Source organism: Helianthus annuus, chromosome 3 (genome assembly GCF_002127325.2).
Source record: "Helianthus annuus cultivar XRQ/B chromosome 3, HanXRQr2.0-SUNRISE, whole genome shotgun sequence".
Taxonomy (NCBI): Eukaryota; Viridiplantae; Streptophyta; class Magnoliopsida; order Asterales; family Asteraceae; genus Helianthus; species Helianthus annuus.
Window position 1 is genome coordinate 144,861,552 of NC_035435.2, and position 20,035 is coordinate 144,881,586.

General features: G+C 37.5%; 1 pseudogene; it reads right to left on the reverse strand.

The window, feature by feature from the left end:
• Positions 1-4,756: 4,756 nt before the first annotated feature.
• LOC110898887 lies at positions 4,757-10,917 on the reverse strand (annotated as a pseudogene).
• Positions 10,918-20,035: the final 9,118 nt, after the last annotated feature.

A 20,035-nucleotide genomic window follows, 5' to 3' on the forward strand; every position in this document is an offset into this window, starting at 1 on the left:
TTTAGTGTTTATGACAGGCTTTCACTATGGGAGAACCGGACGGACGGACAGACGACCAAGCACATGAAGAAACGAACACTCCTAAAACACCATTTCTACGGGAACATCCCTTCGGGATAACTAAAGCATGATCATGCGTGTTGAAGTTTTCGAACTTTTAAACTCGACTAATGTAAAATGTAAAACTATTGTAATAATAATCCGTATATCGATTTGTCTGAGTTATCAGATAACTCAGACTCGAATGTTATATGTAAAAAATGGGACCTAATTATTCGCGTTTTTATTCAAATATAAAAAACGGGCTTGAGTGTTACATGCACATGGATAGGTAGTTTAAACAAGAGAGAACTATATGAAAATTTTGAAATCCTTTACTTGTGTAGGTTCAAATAAGGCATGTTTATTAATCACGCACATGGGTATGTGGTTCAAAAAAGCAAAATATAGGCTTGAGTTTTCTGATGGAAACTCAAGTTCAAATCCCACTTGTGTCATTTTGGGGTGGATATAGGCAATAAAAGATTTGAACTAGGTCTTGTGCAAGGTTGTCAGTTCGATTCCCGAGCCCACCCAGGTTTTCGTCCCACTGTGTGTTACGCTAGAGAGAGTTATGCTCTTGTGGCGGCACAACGGCTGCCAAGTGGCAGCCGGCAGTATGGTTTCCCGAGGAAACGCCCGTAAAAGTCAAACTCTGAAACCAACGTGTGACCGATTTTGTGGTAACCTAATACATGACGTTCACCGTTTCAAAAAATATTAACTATTAGAAATTTTGCAAATGAGTGGTTTAACTATTATTTAACTATCCATGATCACTTGTGTAGTGATCTAGTGGTTGGAAAAACTTGGGTTCTTCTTGGAGACCCAAGTTCAATCCCCACTAGTACCATATTTGGTGGATAAAGGCAATAAAGGCTAGTTTTCTTGACCCTAGGTCAAGAGTTCGAGCCCGAGCCACCCTGGGTTTTAGTCCATCGTGCGTTACGCCAAAGATATTCTCTCTTGTGGCGGCACAAACCCCTGCCACTGGAAGTGGGTGGCAGGGGCGGACCCACAATGAATGGGTCGGGGTCCCCGGACCCCAATGTTTTTTAAAAGAATTAGTAGATTCGGTATATTAAATTTTATAAGGACCCCATAAATACAATTAGGTGGACACAATATATAGAAAAGGAAAGTTGGTGTAGTGGTAAACCCTCTTTTTTACCAATAAGAGGTCATGAGTTCAATCCTTGTACGGCTCATTTTTTCAGTTTTTTTTTAAATCTAATTCAAACCTCGCTCTGACTCGACATGAAAGAGGACCGGCCCAAAAATTTTAACGTTTTGTTATAAAAATTTTGAACACACCGAAAAAATGGACCCCATTGTAAAAAAATCCTGGGTCCGCCACTGGTGGGTGGTATGGTTTCCTAAGGAACGCCGTTAGCTAAACTCTGACGCCAGCATGAACCTAGTTAAGACAACATAGTCTGGCCAGAGTAGGGTTAGAGCCCTCTCTTTAAGAGGGTGTAAGATCTCTCTCATAACAAGTTAAAGATTCTCAACGTTAAAAAAAAAAAAAAACTACATATCTAAGAATATTCATAGCAAAATCTGTTAATTCGCATATTAACATGCACTCAGATCTGCATGTAAACCATAAGTCGCATATGCATTTGCAAATTACCTTTAATGGATTATTGATACTAAACTATGAACAATGTGTTGGTATATAGTATGAAGCTATGAACAATATACATATTTGTAGTCAGATTATAATAGTAAATATGTGAAACTAAACATAATATGGTATATGCATATATGTAGGTAGCAAAAATAGATGTTGTCATTGATAAAGCATATGTATATTTAATGAAAAAACATAAAATATCTATAAAACAAAACATTGTAGTAAAATGTGAATCATATATCTCAAAATTTAAAATTTTCTTTCTTATCTAAAATCTTCATTATCAATTACCTAATATATTTTTTATTCAACAACACTTGATGCATAAGTTTCTAGCATGAAACAAAATAAATCATTTTCTAATGAAATGGGCCCTAAATTTTGAGTGGCATAAAGCGATTCCTTTACTTGATAGCCCATTGGGCCTCCTTGAATGAGATCATGTATATAAGATTAAGGGCAAGTACTAGGGGTTTGCAGACTATGCAGTTGTTTAGTCGTTTACAATCTCAACTCGAACAACTCGAATTTTCTTGTTATTTCAAAGTTTGTGACAACTAACTTAATATCCAGTTGTTTAGTCGTTTACAATCTCAACTCGATTTTTTTTGATATTTTGAAGTTTATGACAACTAACTTAATTCACATATGCTAAGAAGTATTACGTTAATGAAACTGATGTGGAAAGGTTGAATTTTATTGATGTTCTACATTGTTTAAATACACAGATACATCAGATATATTAGGAGATCTACAACTACCTACACAAGCCAATTCAAACGTATACATAGAATCTACAACTACCTGCACATGCCAATTCAAATGTATAGGAGCATTCTAGAATATGAATTCAAATTCAAATAATAATTATATTAATTAGTTAGATAATTAATATAATCATGTGGCCGTAATACGCCCCCGCAAGACGGAGGCTCCATTGGAGACACCGATCTTGGAACGAATGTTGATGAATGACGGTCGCGGTAGTGGCTTGGTTAATGCATCGGCGAGTTGATCTTTGGAGCTGACATGAAGAACACGAAGCAAACCATTGTTAACTTGTTCTCTTACAAAGTGATAATCTAAGGCCACATGCTTCATGCGAGAGTGATAAACCGGGTTGGAGCATAGATACGTCGCTCCTGTGTTATCACAAAAAAGCCTTGGTGTGTTGAGACGTTTAATACCAAGTTCAACTAACAAATTTCTGACCCAAGATATCTCCGCAGCAGCATTTGCAACCGCTTTATATTCCGCCTCTGTGGAAGATCGAGAGACAGATTTTTGCCTAGAGGACTTCCATGAAATAATGTTAGAACCTAGGTAAATTAAGTATGCTGTAGTTGACCTGCCACCATCATTAATTCCTCCCCAGTCCGAGTCGGAGAAGGCTCGGATGTCTAGTGTTGAATCACGCCGCAAAAACAGACCATGATGCACCGTGCCTTTTAAGTAGCGGAGAATCCTTTTAAGAGCTTGCCAATGGTTTTGCTTTGGGTTGTGCATGAATTGAGACAGTTTATTGACCGCAAAAGAGATATCCGGGCGAGTGAAGGCAAGATATTGAAGAGTACCGACGAGTTGGCGGTATGGGGTAGGATCGACTGAAGGTGAGGGGTCATTAGGGACGAGAGGTTCGGAGACACTTAGTGGTGTTTGGACGTCCTTGGCACCGTCCATTTTGAAGGTTGTTAAGATGTCTTTGATATGTCGATGTTGAGAAAGGAACAAACCATTGTTGGTGGGAATGACCTCAATGCCAAGGAAGTGGTGAAGGGAACCTAGGTCCTTGATGGAGAACCTATTTCCCAAGATTTTTATGAAGTGGGTCAAGAAAGAGTCACTGTTACCTGTAAGGACAATATCATCTACATATACCAAAAAATAACAGGTAATAGAGTGTTGCTGGTAGATGAAAAGGGAAGCATCACAAACAGATTTTTTAAAGCCAAAGGCAAGTAAGAAAGTGGTCAATTCAGTGTACCAAGCTCTTGGTGCCTGTTTGAGACCATAGAGAGACTTTCTTAATTTGCAAATATGATTCGGAAATTCAGTGTTTGTGAAGCCAGGTGGTTGTTGCATATAGACATCTTCGTGAAGAGTGCCATGGAGGAAAGCATTGTTTACGTCCAGTTGACGAAGTGACCAATGTTGAGCAAGAGCGATGGATAGTACGGTACGGATGGTGACCGGTTTTGTGACGGGGCTAAAAGTGTCAAAATAATCTTTGCCAAATTCTTGATGAAAGCCCTTAGCCACAAGACGAGCTTTGAATTTGTCAACAGTGCCATCGGGTTTACGTTTTATTCGGAAAACCCATTTACACCCGATGGGTTGTTGATTGGTTTTAGGAACAAGATCCCATGTGTGATTATGAAGCAGGGCATTATATTCAAGGTCCATTGCTTGCCTCCACTGTGGGTCTTTTAAAGCTTGAACATGAGTTGAGGGTTCAAGAGAAGGTGAGATGGGGTGTAAAGTGGTGTTGTTGATAAAGTTGGAATTAAAATATTTAGAGTTTGGTTTGGGGTTTCTGGTAGGCCGAGAGGATTGTGGATTTTGGGGAACAGGAGATAAAGGTGAAGGTTGAATAGGAGTGGTTGAAGTAGATATAGGATGAGGAGTGGGTGATTGAACTGGTTGGTGAGGAGAGGTCAACAAGGGTTGAGTGGAATTAGAAGTGACATGTGGGGAAGACAAGTTTGTCTCTTGAGAGGTGACAGGTGTGGGAGAGGGGATTTGAGAGAAAGAGAGTGTATGGGTTAAGGGAATAGGGGCACTAAATGGAGTAGGAGTGGTATAATGTGAGATACCATTTGCAGCAAGATAGGAAGCAAGACCAACATATTCACCACCATTGTCGGTAAAGAGCGCGACGAGGGGCGTTTTAAAAAAATTTTCCACCAACCTTTTGAACTGTGGAAAAATTGTGGCAACGTCAGATTTCCGTTTGAGAGGATATAACCACACATATTTTGAGTAAAAATCAACGAAAATTATGTAATAGCGATAACCTTCAAGGGATTGGTCAACATGGCCCCAAACATCTGAATAAACAAGTTCAAGTGGTTTATTTGCAAGAAAAGAATTTTGGCCAAATGGAAGTTTATGGCTTTTATTCAACAAACAGGAATTACAATGAAAGGAATCATGTGACATTTTATTACAATTAAGTCCTAACTTGGCAATTATAGACTTAAAAACTTTGAACGATGGATGTCCAAGAGTGTGATGCCACGCATGTAACGATCCTGTTGTTGTTGCATTTATTTGAGGTGATGCTATGGGTCCATAGTAGACGTCATTAACGTTCTTGCCCCGCATTAGATGCGCCCCCGTGCGAAGATCCTTAACAATGAAATGATATGGAAAAAATTCAACAGACACACGATTAGTACGACAAACTTTAGCAACGGAAATAAGATGATTGTTTAGATTTGGAGAGATTAAAATGTCATTGAGAATGAGGGGACGTGAATGGGTTGAAAGAGTTGATTGAGCAATATGAGTAATAGGGAGAGTGTTACCATTGCCAAGAACTATCTCATCAGGACCTCCGTAGTCTGAAAAGGCCGGCATCTGCTGGTGAGTTGGTGCCGTGTGATTTGAAGCTCTCGTGTCCCACATCCATGATGGTATTGCCGACTGAGGAGAGGTGTTATTGACTACCGGCGGCACAGGTGAGGAAGTGTAACCGGGAACATTGTTGTCCTTCAAAAACCGAGCAAGCTTTCTGCAATCTTTTGTGTCGTGTCCTGGTATGTTACAGAAAGAACAAAAGGATTGAGACCGATTTGCTTTAGGCTGGTTTGTAGATGAACGGTTTTGCCACTGGTTCCGTGAATAGTTGTTGCGTGTGAATCGGTTGTCATTGTAAGAACGGTTCGGGTTTCTTTGGGACTGACGTTGTGTTTGGTTCACGGTGGTAATTGTGGGTTCGGGAGCCGAGTCTTTTAGGTGTCTTTCAAAGTCTAATAGTTTGTCAAAAAGATCGGGGAAGGTGATGGAATTGTCACGAGACTTGATGGCAACGACAAGCTGAGCATAGTCGTCGGTCAGCTGGTTCAAGGTGTGAACAACGAGGTCTTCTTCTTCCACCGGGCTTTGCGCTAGTGCTAGGTCATCGGCAATCGACTTCATATCATGAAGAAACTCAGTGATGGATCGGGACCCTTTGGGGTTTTTGGCTAAACGGGATTTAAGTGAAACAATGCGAGACCGTGATTGGTTTGCATAGCTGGAATTGAGGGCATTCCAGGCTTGTTTAGCAGTGTCAGCAGAAGAGATTAGAGGCTGTATTTGATCAGAACAGCTTCCAAGTAAGGCCGATATGATCATTTGATCCTGACAGAACCAACGTCGATATTCCGGGTTCGGTGATGTTGTGTTGTTGTTAGTCACCGTCTTGGCTGGTGCAGGAGTTGTTCCAACTATATGATGATCAAGTTGGAGTCCGATTAAGGTTGAGAGAACCTGTTTTCGCCATGAAGGAAAATTTGTGGAGGTGAGTTTGATGGTAAAGTGAGTAGATGCAGTGATCTGAATAATGGTGTTTTGGGCTGCCATGGTATCGAAAAAAAAGAGTGAATGATGGATCGATTGTTCTCAGGGGAGAAGCTTTAGGCTCTGATTACCATATTACGTTAATGAAACTGATGTGGAAAGGTTGAATTTTATTGATGTTCTACATTGTTTAAATACACAGATACATCAGATATATTAGGAGATCTACAACTACCTACACAAGCCAATTCAAACGTATACATAGAATCTACAACTACCTGCACATGCCAATTCAAATGTATAGGAGCATTCTAGAATATGAATTCAAATTCAAATAATAATTATATTAATTAGTTAGATAATTAATATAATCATGTGGCCGTAATAAGAAGTACTTGTTACTATTTCAATAATGTTTTCAAGACCGCACCAGACAGGTTGAATAATCAGGCCCACACACTACACCAGTCTTGTCCGTACCTTTGAACCGCTTTATTTTAAACCAGCTGGTTTGGTCAACTGTTACTATAAATTTATAATCATGCATAAACAGGTTCCAATTATCAATAAAAGATTCAAGTTTTTCAATTGCAATTTGATTCATGCTTTCGCACGCCTTGGTATTCATGGGTTAGTTTATATAATAGGCTTTCTTCTTTTCCTTGTGGAAACAATTTGAGCGTTCTTCATACTCCAAGCACTTAAACTTGAAATACTCAAACTCTGAGTGCCATTGTTAAATGCATAAAGATGTGCTTGTTCTCCAATGGCCAATTCTGGATAAACTCTTGCTGTAATGCAAGCCAATCCTTCTCCACCAAAACTTTCTATAATGGAGTGATCTATCTGCAAATTAAACAAAATAATAAAAACACTCCTCTAAATACATTCACATATATAAATCATACAAAATATATTTAAAACTAGCAATAAAATACCAGGGTTTTCAAGGAAATCTTTGCGTATTGAGGATCAAGCGTGAGAAAAGCTCCATAGATCGATTTGTCAACCTCTGGTCTTACAGAAGACCTGTTTTAAGAAGAAACACATTATAAAAAGCAGCATCAAGTGGCTTTCGGTGGCGGAATCATAACTTTTTAGTCAGGGGTCAATCATAAAATTCTCTTAGGGCACTCGGGGCGGTCCCGTTATACACGTTCATCACACGTTGAATTGCAACGGAACACCGCCGCCGCTACTTTTTTCACGCGTTATTTTTTTAACGAGTTGAGTGTATCACGCGTTGAACTTTGGAACAAATTTGAACTTTGGAACGAACCTTTAATTGCGACGAACCCTCCAATTTGACGAACCTTTAATTGCATGACGAACCTTTAATTGCAGACGAACCCTCAATTGGGCTTTTGGGTTGTTCATCAATTTGGGCTCGGTCAGTAATTTAAAATAAAAAGATTAGTGAAATTTAATTTAGTGTTTAATTTATAATTTTAAAATGAAAATAAAAAATAAATGGGAGTGATAGAATTCCATCACTAGTGATTCCACCCCTCCTACATTTCTATCACTAGTGATGGAAATTTGGTTGATGACATGGCATAATTTTATTAGACATTGAGAGTGATAGATTCTATCACTAGTGAACCACCCCTAGTCTATGTACATGTTACAACTCAGGGTGAAACTCATGTCTTTCTTTTAAAAAAAGAAAACAAAAACTGATACTTCTAGTGACGGGGCTCAACGGACAGTCGGACACTCATGACCACCCCCGGGCTCTGCCCTTGTTTCTAGTTATTTATATTTTCTATAGTAACATTTGAATCACATGTTATTTACACAAATTAATAGGTTTGGAGCAAACCTGCTTTGGTCAGCACACATGAGCACTCGGAAATTGTTAGCAGTTCTAAAAACGCGAAAGAAGACCGCAGTGTATTCAGTCAGGTCCTTCGAAGCCAAAACCAGCAAACCAAAAGGCCCGAATTTACCACTCATTGAAGCATTCTTTTGTTTACATAGAGCTTGGGGATCAACTACTTCAGCACTCAGCATCTTCGAGATTTGACAAGCCAAATGTGATATCTACATCAGCCTACAACAAGAGGTAAATTATCTATCATTTAAATTTGTGTAACCCGTTGACTATCGAGGTCAAATGAACTTCTTCTCAACTACAAAGCTGATATAGAGTAAATGATTTTATTGGTCTGTTTGTTGTGAATAAACAGTTATGCATGGAAAATGCTACTACATAATCTTTGAATAATCTAAATAGTAATTAAGCTCATAATTATATTCGATTTGTAAAGCCTTTTGTTTGAACTTTGAAGTCAGATAACTGAATAAGTCCCTTTAGATGTTTATTCTTGATATGGCTTAATAATACAAGATCAGATTTAGTCACCTGTGAAGCTGTGATGCCAGAAATTTCAATCATGGACCCGCCCTTGAGTTCTTCATTCTCGAAATGCACTTTCTGTGTTCGCAGTTTCTCAAGTTCCTCAACGGGCCACTGCACCAACTGATCTCCATTTTCACTGAGCCAGATGCTCCTGGGAATCGTCTGAAAACTTGTTATTTGTGACATATATAGACACATTTTGACGTGACCATTTCAACCCACTTAAGGATGAATTGATTTAGATTATGTTTTATCTCTAAGGAATTATGCTTATACTATAAAGGAAACACTTTAAACGGGTCAAACACATGATATGTTTTGAAAGTTATTCGAAGTGTATTTAAGAATAATACATTGTTATAGTAACAACATAGTTTTTATAATCATCACTAAGTTAAAGAAACTTTCCATTTTGAAGGAAGATATTAACAAATAAACTTGACTTTTCAAAATTACAAAAATAGACATTCGACTTTTTTTTATTTTCAACAATTTTCATCAATCATCAATCACTAACGGATTAGACCTTAATTAAAATATGTTGCGCCGGAGTGAAATCTCTTTCGCCACTTTTGAATCTCCTGCACCATGTTGTAATCTTAAGAAAGAACTTTTTTTTATTTCGTGGGGCCTGAGGCGCAACAATATGGATCTGTTGCGCCAAAGAATCCAACGTGCTACGCCAGATTGAAATCTGTTAATGCAAAAGACACTTTTCGTGCTCTCGCTAGTCAATCTTTTAACAAAAAGTCAAGGCTATTTTGTTGATTTTTCGTGTCAAAATGGATATTTTCTGATTTTCCATAATAAGGCTGGTAAGCCTGACCAAACGCAAAATGCTGGTTTTGAACAATTGTAAAGAAAAACAAGTCTAGATTACCTGAAGGCCAGACCAACCTTTAATGAAAGCATCTGAATCAGTATCACCTTCATTAACCCATGACCATAATATCCTTCTCTTCTTGTCACTATCATAAAATGACTTCGAAGCATAAAACCGTCCATAATCATACCGTAACGACCATTTACTGTCCAAGAAGTCAACATCAACGTCATACCGGTCACTTGTCGGATCATAGTTTCCCAGTATATAATAATCATGGTCATTGAAACTAGCTTTAAGAACATGCCTAACGTCCTTCCCCTGAACCGATGTATCAAGCCCGTCTTTTCCACTAACAAGAACAGGATAAAAATCAGGACATTCCCACATTATTGTCTTGTTAGAAGAGTGTAACGGGCTTGGGGACTTAATCCAAGTACGAAAATCCTTACTTTTGTAAAGAGTTGCTGATCCATGACCATCAAGCTCACTTCCAACCACAACCCTCCATTCTCCATCTGCACCCAACCAACCCGTCGTTGGATCTCTAAACTGTGTTGGGTCAACTCTATCTGGAGGACTCATTACAGGGTTAAGTGACGGCTTTACCCACTCACTTAGTAGCGGATCCGATATGTTTTTGGGAAATGCCAAGTTTTGCACTTGGTGTGAATCGGTATCAAGACCTGTGTACATGATTACTGGTTCCCCATTTTGTAAAATCGTTGTCGAACCAGAAAAGCACCCATTGATATCGTAAGGCTCGTTTTCTAAAAGAGCAATATCTAGATGTACCCAGTTAACAAGATCATATGATATAGCATGACCCCATGACATGTTACCCCACAGTGGACCATATGGATTGTATTGATAGAACAAATGATAAACCCCCTTGTAATATACTGGTCCTACATCAAATGCACCAAAATTTTGTGTCATTTTTTCATCAAAAAAGGCAAATTCCCCATCTAGAAACCTAATTAAAGTGTATAAGAGATTGTATATTTACCATTAGGATCTGCAAATTCCGTCAGCAGCCATTTAATCATGCAGACCAATCATCAAACAACAGATCATGAAACAAAACACATATGTTAAACCACCCTGTAACATAAGGGTTGGCTAAACGTACCCCATATCTAAAAACGTCACATCAATACATTTTTATCCTTTAGTATGAAAAGGGTGGGTACGTTTATCGCAACCTTGACGTAAAACTAGCAACAATACAAAAACAGGTTTTCAACAAAAAAAAACTGTACCATTCATCCAGTTTTTGGAAGGCTGAAAATGATATGCTGTCCTGTAAGGCTGTGAAACATTCGTTCGCAATCTCTGATCCTTGAAAGCAGCAACCTGGACTCCATTAGAAATCAGGAAATAACAAAAAGAAAATACACAAAACCCATAAATCTTCATCATGGACTACTCATGTGCAGTTTTGGTCAACTGTGGTGGGCTTTGTGTACGTGAGTTGAGATCTGCAAGAAACAATAAAAGTCATTAAACTTTTTGTCGGTCCCAGTCGATCAACTAGTTCATAGAAAATATGCATTGTCGTTTAGTGTAATAGTTAATGCTTTGAAACCATGAAAGAAGTTGTCGAAAGAGTAGTAATGTATTGGCCGGCCAAGGACCGTGCAATATTATAATAGATATACAGTGTACATAGACTTTGTCTCCTACCTTGTAGTTGGGGTCACCTAAACAAATGCGAAAATGTTCCTTTTGATTGTATCTCCTCGCTACAGCAATACAAGAAGAAGACTAATAAGGAGAAAAAGATGATGTATTTTATTTATAAGTGAAAGATGTGGCATTTTATTTATATGCAATGAGATACAAAAGTGATATGTATAGAGTAGGAAATCTAATCAATTTATAACTCTTAAAATTATGTGGATAACATGATAAGTATAAGATGGTGTTTATCTATATAATTATTGATAACCACCTTAGCTAGCGACATCACAACTCCCTTAAACAACTTTTAATAACTAAAAATTGTTTAAAAAATAATTAAGATTATGCATTGTAAAATATAAATATATTCATTCCTTATTAAACTTTAACAAAATCACATTAAATAAAATATTTTGGATAGGATTTACTATAGAAATAAATTTATTACAAATATCCAAATGTAAATTTACATTTATCTATACCGGCATAATTAAAACATAATCGAATTATACGGGTTGAGTTATAATCTATCTATACTTACTATATAATAAAAGAAACCAATTGGAGGACACTTGTCGTCGTATTAAGCCATATTTTATGGATAATTATTATTTTAGTTTAATCTATTCTAACTAATTGTAGATAACCCTTCTATTAAATATTATTTAGTTTAATAATTACTTATATATTTATCGATTTACTTCAGTTAGTTCCACGATAGTTATATATATTTGTGATTTGAATGATATGAACAAGTGTAGTAAAATAAATTGAAATGGTTGAATCAACGAAGATGACTTGAATGATATGAAAAGATGTATATATATTTTTTGAACTTCTTTTTAATTTTGTGTATTTAATATACGGGCTCAATAAAGCTTAAACCGTTAAATCAAATTGGAACCAAACCATTTGTAACGGTTTGGTTTGGTTCGGTTTTAATTTTCAACGGTTCAGTTTCAATGTTCGATACTCAAAAACCGTTACTAGCGGTTTGGTTCACGGTTTGAAATAAAACCGTCAAAACCGGACCGTTAACACCCCTACAAACAGACGTATTCAAATTCAAACATTCATTCAACTTATTAGTTAAAGACTATAGTTTCAAAATTCTTATAGAGTAATTATAACTAATGCAATTATAATTAAAAAAGGTGATAATGTATTTTATAAAAAAAAAACTTTAAGAGTAGTAAGTAGAAGATTTGGAAAATAATACATGAATCGGAGAAATATGTAATTGATTGATAATATTAGAAAGGGGAAATATGTATATATTTATTTAATGGTTCATTAAGGGTAAAATGATAATTCTAAGAGTAATTTTAATGAAAAGGAGAAATATGTAATATATATAAGTTAGGGAGGGGAAATATGTAATTGTTTTTTTTTTGGTGGGGGGGGGGATACGTAATAAGCCAACTTAGGAGGGGAAAATATGTAAAATTTTCAACTATATATTTGAACGTTTTGTTTAGTTTGGTATCAAATAGATTTTAAACTTAAAATAAAATTAACTAATATTATTTATCATTTATACGTTTACAGAGTTTTAAATAAAGGGTTAAATTTATTCAGACTTCGTTGAAAATTTTTGCTACAACAGAATAATTTATTTATATCAATAGAAATCTAAATCTATACTACATAATAAAACATTAATGTGTGGCACCTGTCGTTCGTTGTAGTCATTTTTTTTATGATTTTCTCGCCTCACTTCCAAACTTAATATATAAAATTACATTTATTCAACTCGTGCAATAAATGAAGTTTTTAAAGATATATTGTTTTATTGTTTAGTATATAAAATTCATTTATTCAACCCCATGTAATACACGGGGTTATAACCTAGTACAAAACATTTATTCAACAGTTTTGACATCCAAGCTTGCGAGGCTTATTGTGGACGCTAGGAGAAAGCCAGCCTAGTTCGCGTAGTACCTGCACTTAACCTTTTTGGGAAAAATACGTCAGTTTGTTTACACTGGTAAATACATTCAACCGACTCATTTTGAAAAGTTTAATAAAATTGATTTGAATGCACGAGGCACAAACTTTTTATAACTTGAGATAATTATTTGAATATAATCTTGCAGATGAATTACATGTTCCTTATGCGTTCAGTAGCCCGATCCGTAGATCGGGTTAAAGATCAATAGACACACCACATTATTTATTTTTGGCACTGACGGGTGTACGCCTACACCCCATGCTTAGGTCGTGACCATCTCGTGGGATGATGCCAAGGATATCTGGGACATGGTCATTAACCCACCAAAGGCTTCAAGCAAACAAAACATTTTGAAACGGAGCATATCAATGATTTAACCTCTATTCGATTAAAGATTCAATGCTGGACCAAGCGGTATTTTATATACCGTACCCCAAGCCCATATAAGAGAAATTAAGTTAAAAGTATTTACCTTTGCAAGTATCAATCACAAATAGCAAGTGCGTGTAGCTTTTACCGGGTCTCCTATCCTGGAACGAAGGTTTATAATAACCTATTAGAATCCTAACGGGTCTTTAATTAAGCCTAAACTTAGACCGGTTAGTTTTTAAAGGAAGATACGGTTCGAACGCGTGATTAAGCAAACACCGGAATAGAATAGAATGTGATTTAGACCCGACAAGTTTGAAGACTTGTACAATATGGGTAATCTAACCACATTCTGGATTTTGAGATAAAAATGATAAGGTTTGACCCATTTCGGCTAATTTATGTAAATTAGTTACATAAACCGAACCAAACGCGCAAGAAGCGTAACGGGTAGCCATGAGAGTCATTTACAGGTTTCCTAAGTTAATATGCCTTGAATGGGTTGTGATATCAGCAGGATACCTTCCATTATGCCCAAAACGAGTTTAACCTTAATTTAAGCCCCGTAGGGGTATTTTGGTCATTTTGAAGATTATAAAAGAGATAAAATGAATTTCTGAGATTCGGATCCGAATACATCAGTAAAATAACTTATTTTAATAGGTCTTATCAGTTGGTAATAAGTCTTATATGACAAAATGGTTTTAAACATAAGTTATGTGTTTAATATGCTTAAAAAAACATTTTAAGCGATTTCCGGGTTATACAGGAAATCTGAGTTTTCTGATCAGGTTATAAAGTTCAAAATACTTCATTTACTATATAAAATCAATAGAAAAGATTATTGTCCCTTTACATATCCAAAATTCTCGTCTTATGGTCAAAAGGGCATATTGGTCAACATTAGGCAATTAACGGAAACGTGTAAACGAATGGGGCAACAACGAACCAATTACAGAGGGTTATACCATCATGTAACTTGGTTCTAAGGAAGCTCTAAGGCATATCTAAATCATACCAAATTGGGTCAGAACTGAAGTCAAAGCAAAAGTCAAAGTTTTGCGACTTTCGGTTCCGAACCGGGTTATAACAGAAAATTTTCGGATCAAACAAGCCTAGACCTGCTCTTTTACTTATTAGCATGATATATGAGTAATAAAATAGGTTGCAAGCCTTCTACATTGCTAATTACATGTTAATTCGAAAATTAAGCTTCTGTTGACTTTTTATAAACAACTTTGACCCGACATTTTGTCTAGTTAGAATGGGAATCAGAGGGTGCCCTTTTAAGGGTTTAAAGCCCACATGATTACCAACTTATAACCACCTTTGATTCGACTAAACACTGAACCATTAGTGATTAATTGCTAAGTCAAACGTTAATTACGACGGTTTGACTTCTAAGCTAGAAAATAAGTAAAACTCAATTAAGGATGGTCAAGGGTACTTACCAAAGTCTAATGCACTATTAGAGATGCTTGGGAACAGGTCTTATGCTCCAGGAAGCTCCACAAATGCAGATGGAAGGTGTGATCAAAATGTTGCAACATGAGAGCTTTTTATAGTGAATTTGGTTCATTATGATCATGACAAATCATGCTACAACTGATCATGGATCATCCACAAGTGTCCCTAGTGCCTAGGAACTGTTAGGGGTCGCCCATGAGGGTGAAAATATCTCTTTAAGTCGGTTAAAACGTTTATAAGAGCCAACTGCCAACTTTCTGTCGCTGGGCACTCCTTACGGACCGTAAGGCAGGACCTTTACGGTCCGTAAGCCTTTACTAGAAGGCAAAAAAATTTACCCTTTCAAGCTTCGAACAGGCAACTTGTATAACATGTTTTTGAGCCAGGAATTGTCAGCATGAGGCCTTTAACCCATGCTTGATCAGTTGTGTCTACCTTATTATATTGTATTATTGGTTTGAACTATAATGGAATTCATAAACGAAGGCTTCCGTGCATTATTTCATAGGATCCCATTCTTGCAATTAGGAATCCATTATTGTTAGAAATCACCGGATTTAAAGGTATAGTAGATGTTTATTATTCATATTAGGGTCTTGGGATTCATAATGAAGTCGCTCAGAGGTATAAATTAACATGTCGACATGTTCAAAAATCCTGCCATACATCTTTAACTAAATCCGGGTTTATAATGCTTTTGTCTTACATGACACGTGTCGTTATTTTATTGGACGTGAATTTTCGAGGTGTTACATCCTCACCCCCTTAAAAGAAATCTCGACCTCGAGATTTACTGAAACAAATGAGGGTATTTCTCTTTCATTGTGGATTCTACCTCCCACGTATACTCGGGACCTCTACGGGCGTCCCATTTTACCTTTACAATAGGCACATGTTTCCTTCGAAGCTTCTTAACCTATCGATCCTCGATCGACACAGGTTTTTCAACAAACTTCAAGCTCTCTTCTATGTGCACATCTGTAAGTGGTATGACTAGTGACTCATCAGCGAAACACTTCTTCAGATTGAAGATGTGGAATACATTGTGAATACCACTGAGCTCTTCAGGTAAGTTTAACTTATAGGCAACTGATCCGACACGTTCGATGATCTCGAATGGTCCTATGTATCTCGGGCTTAACTTACCTTTCTTACCAAATCGCATCACTCCCTTCCAGGGTGATACTTTAAGCAACACTTTATCACCTATCTTGAATTTCAGAGGTTTACGCTTTAAATCTGCGTAGCTTTTCTGCCTATCTCGGGCAGCTTTCAGATGTTCACGAATCTGGACAATCTTGTTCGTCGTTTCAAAGACTATTTCCGGTCCTGACAGTTGGACATCTCCAACTTCCGCCCAACACACGGGAGTTCTGCACTTTCTACCATACAAGGCTTCGAAAGGCGCAGCCTTGATGCTGGTATTATAGCTATTGTTGTACGAGAACTCGATTAATGGCAGGTTGTTATCCCAACTACCAACTAAGTCAATCACACATGCACGAAGCATGTCTTCCAAAGTTTGGATTGTACGCTCACTCTGCCCGTCCGTATGAGGATGGTAAGCCGTACTGAAATTTAAGCGCGTGCCCAAAGATTGTTGGAAACTCTTCCAAAAGTGAGATGTGTATCTAGTATCTCTGTCAGAGATAATAGACACTGGTATGCCATGTAGAGATACAATCTTATCTACGTACAATTGGGCTAACATGTCGGAGCTATAGGTCTCCTTAATGGGTAGGAAATGTGCTGACTTAGTCAACCTATCAACTATCACCCATATCGTATCATTTCCTTTCCTTGTCTTTGGCAACTTGGTGATGAAATCCATCGTCACCATTTCCCACTTCCATGTGGGAAGTTCAGGCTGTTGTAGCAAACCTGACGACTTCTGATGTTCGGCTTTGACATGCGCACACGTCAAACATTTAGCTACATAGGTAGCTATAGACTTCTTCAAGCCTATCCACCAAAAGTTTGCCTTCAAATCCTGGTACATCTTGTCAGCTCCAGGATGAACGGAGTATTTGGAACTGTGGGCTTCCTGGAGAATAACATCTCGAAGTCCTCCATAAACTGGAACCTATATTCGTCCATTTAACCTTAGAATTCTGTCCTTGCCATAGGATAACTGTTCTTCAGTTACTCCTAGCTTTTCATTAGGATAGTTAGCTTCCAGCACAGCGTCCTTCTGTGCAGCTAACAACCTTTCATTCAAACTATTCTTTATCTCAATGCTCTTGGCATTGATTCTTATAGGCTTCACCCTTTCCTTTCGACTCAAGGCATCAGCGACTACATTTGCCTTGCCAGGATGGTATCTTATCTCACAATCATAATCATTCAAAGTTTCCATCCATCGCCGCTGCCTCATGTTCAAATCATTTTGGTTAAACAGATGCTGGAGGCTCTTATGATCAGAATAGATCACACACTTGATGCCATATAAATAGTGCCTCCATAGCTTCAGTGCGAATACAACGGCACCCAATTCTAAGTCATGGGTGGTGTAATTCTTTTCATGTACCTTTAACTGACGTGAAGCATAGGCAATAACCTTGCCTTTCTGCATAAGCACACATCCCATCCCAGTGTGTGATGCATCACAATATACCACAAATTCTTCTGTTCCATCAGGTAATGTCAACACAGGTGCATTGCTTAGCTTCTACTTAAGGATATCAAAGGCTTCTTGTTGCTTCGGTCCCCAGTCGAACTTAATTTTCTTCCTAGTCAGAGAAGTTAGGGGTGCAGCAATCCCCTTGAAAAATTTTCAATAAAACGCCTGTAATATCCTGCCAATCCCAAGAAGCTGCGAATTTCTGTGGGTGTCTTCGGCTCTTTCCAATTCATGACAGCTTCCACCTTAGCGGGATCCACTTGGATACCACGCTCACTAACCATATGTCCAAGGAATTGGACTTCTCGAAGCCAGAATTCACACTTCGAAAATTTGGCGTAAAGCTTCTCCTGTTGAAGTAGTGAAAGAATACATCGAAGATGCTTCTCATGATCAGCTTGGTTCTTTGAGTAGATGAGGATGTCGTCAATGAAGACGATGACAAATTTGTTCAAGTATGGTTCACAGACACGGTTTATGAGATCCATGAATGCCGCTGGTGCATTAGTGAGCCCGAAAGGCATCAATAGGAATTCGTAGTGACCATAACGGGTCCTAAATGCAGTCTTGTGTACGTCTTCATCTCTAACCTTCAGTTGGTGATAGCCTGACCTCAGATCGATCTTAGAGAAGTAGCTTGCTGTAAGTCCCGTAACGTGTGCGGATCGTAACAGAATCGTCGATCCAACCTAGAGTGCGGAATCCCCTAGATTAGATTTCACAGAAAACTAGTAGAACACGAATCACTTCAAACCCGATCTTTATTGATTATCTTCGTAACGATTACAATCAATCAAGATCCTAATTCGTCCAAGCCTTTATCTTTCACGAATTCTCTCCAAGTGATTAAGGTGATTAGATGATTAACCTAAACCCTAATGCTAAGCTTTGTTTATATAGGACAAAGCTTTGCATATGGGCTAGGACATGGGCAAGGCCCATTTCGAAAACCCTCCCCCATATGTGGGTTTGGTTTGGCCCAATCACTCTTACTTCACTATTACAAACTATTACAAAGCTAAACCCGCTAACTGTTTATTGTTTTACTAATTACAAGATATCCAAAGACCAAATCTAAGCTGTTGTCACAAAACATGCACCAACAAACTCCCCCTTGACAATAGCTTGCAAAGGTAACTTCGGTCTTCAGAATCTTCAAGTCTTTTGGTCTTTGGATAGCTTCAGCTTTAACAGCTTCTGTCAGCAACAGACTCCCCCTAAGCTGATGCATCCAATCACCAAATCTTCAAAACTTTAGCGCTTGAGTAAACTCCTGTTCACCATTTGAATAGCAATCTTCAACTCTTCAACTTTGTCTGCAATGTAGAAAGGAGGTCCTACCATGCATCCAAGCAAACTCTCATCTTCACAGCAACTCTTCAGCAACATACAGCTTCAATCTGTATACTATAAAACAAACATCTCGAGAAACCATAAGAAGTTTTCAACAAAAGTTGAACAAATTATTATTATTCAAGAGATTTGTTAAACTGTGTCACAGATTAAGCATTTTCTATTCAGCACCAACACGCACAAATTTCAAACAAAACACCCTATAACCTGCTGATTTGAAAATTTTTGAACTCACTTACTAACACCGTCTCCCCCTATCAGTAACAATTCCTCCATGAATAACAGTTTTCCGTACGTTAAGAATTTTAAACAGAAAAAGACACTATTTTTGTATTTTTGCATTTTCCTGAAAGCAAATAAATAACAAAAACAATAAGCACTCTATTTTTGTGAGAATCACCGGTAAGAAGATCATATCAGCAAAATCAAACTGTTTCACACAATTAGTTAATTCTTTATGTAATGTTTTAGTGAAAAGCAGTTCAAGACGATTACCAGTATGTTTGTCCTCTTAAACAAAATGCACGAACATTTCAAGTACCATTACCATATGATACGTTAAGGTAATTTTATTTTCTGAAATACGAGCGTGTCCCACTTCAGGATATACCCCCACGATCAAGGTATGCACAAAGATTCATCGTAGTAGGTGAATATACTGAATTCATCCTTTAAGATATCCTGACTGTGTCTAGGTCTGCATATAATCTGTGTTATCATGTTTTGATTGCTTAACTATGAACACCCAATTAAATACTAATCAAATCCTGGAAATATAAACAACACACTCTATCATGCAAGTATCTTCCCTACCACATATTTCACAAGTCCAATCCAGATTTCTGAAATCTTAACTGGGAATAGGTTGAGAAGAGAACAGAATAGATCTTTAGTAGAGATGGTATAATATACAGATCAAATGAGATTTTCTCAGTTTGATATAGGTTTTTTGGGTTTCTTTTGGGCACTTGAGGGCCTCTTTCGGGTGTATTAGATCTATAGTGCGACAACGTTGTAACAACCGTCAATAAAACTCGTAATTAGAATAATAATTATCCAATAAGAAAACCCTAATTGAGACACCCAAGTGATTTGGCATAAACCCTGAAATTTCCGGAACAATCGGAATCAGGATCAGGGCCCCTAAAACTCGAGGGGGGAAACCCTAATTGATAATTATCTTTATTAAAACGTTGCACAGTTCTTATTTGTTGAAAATGTTGATTCAC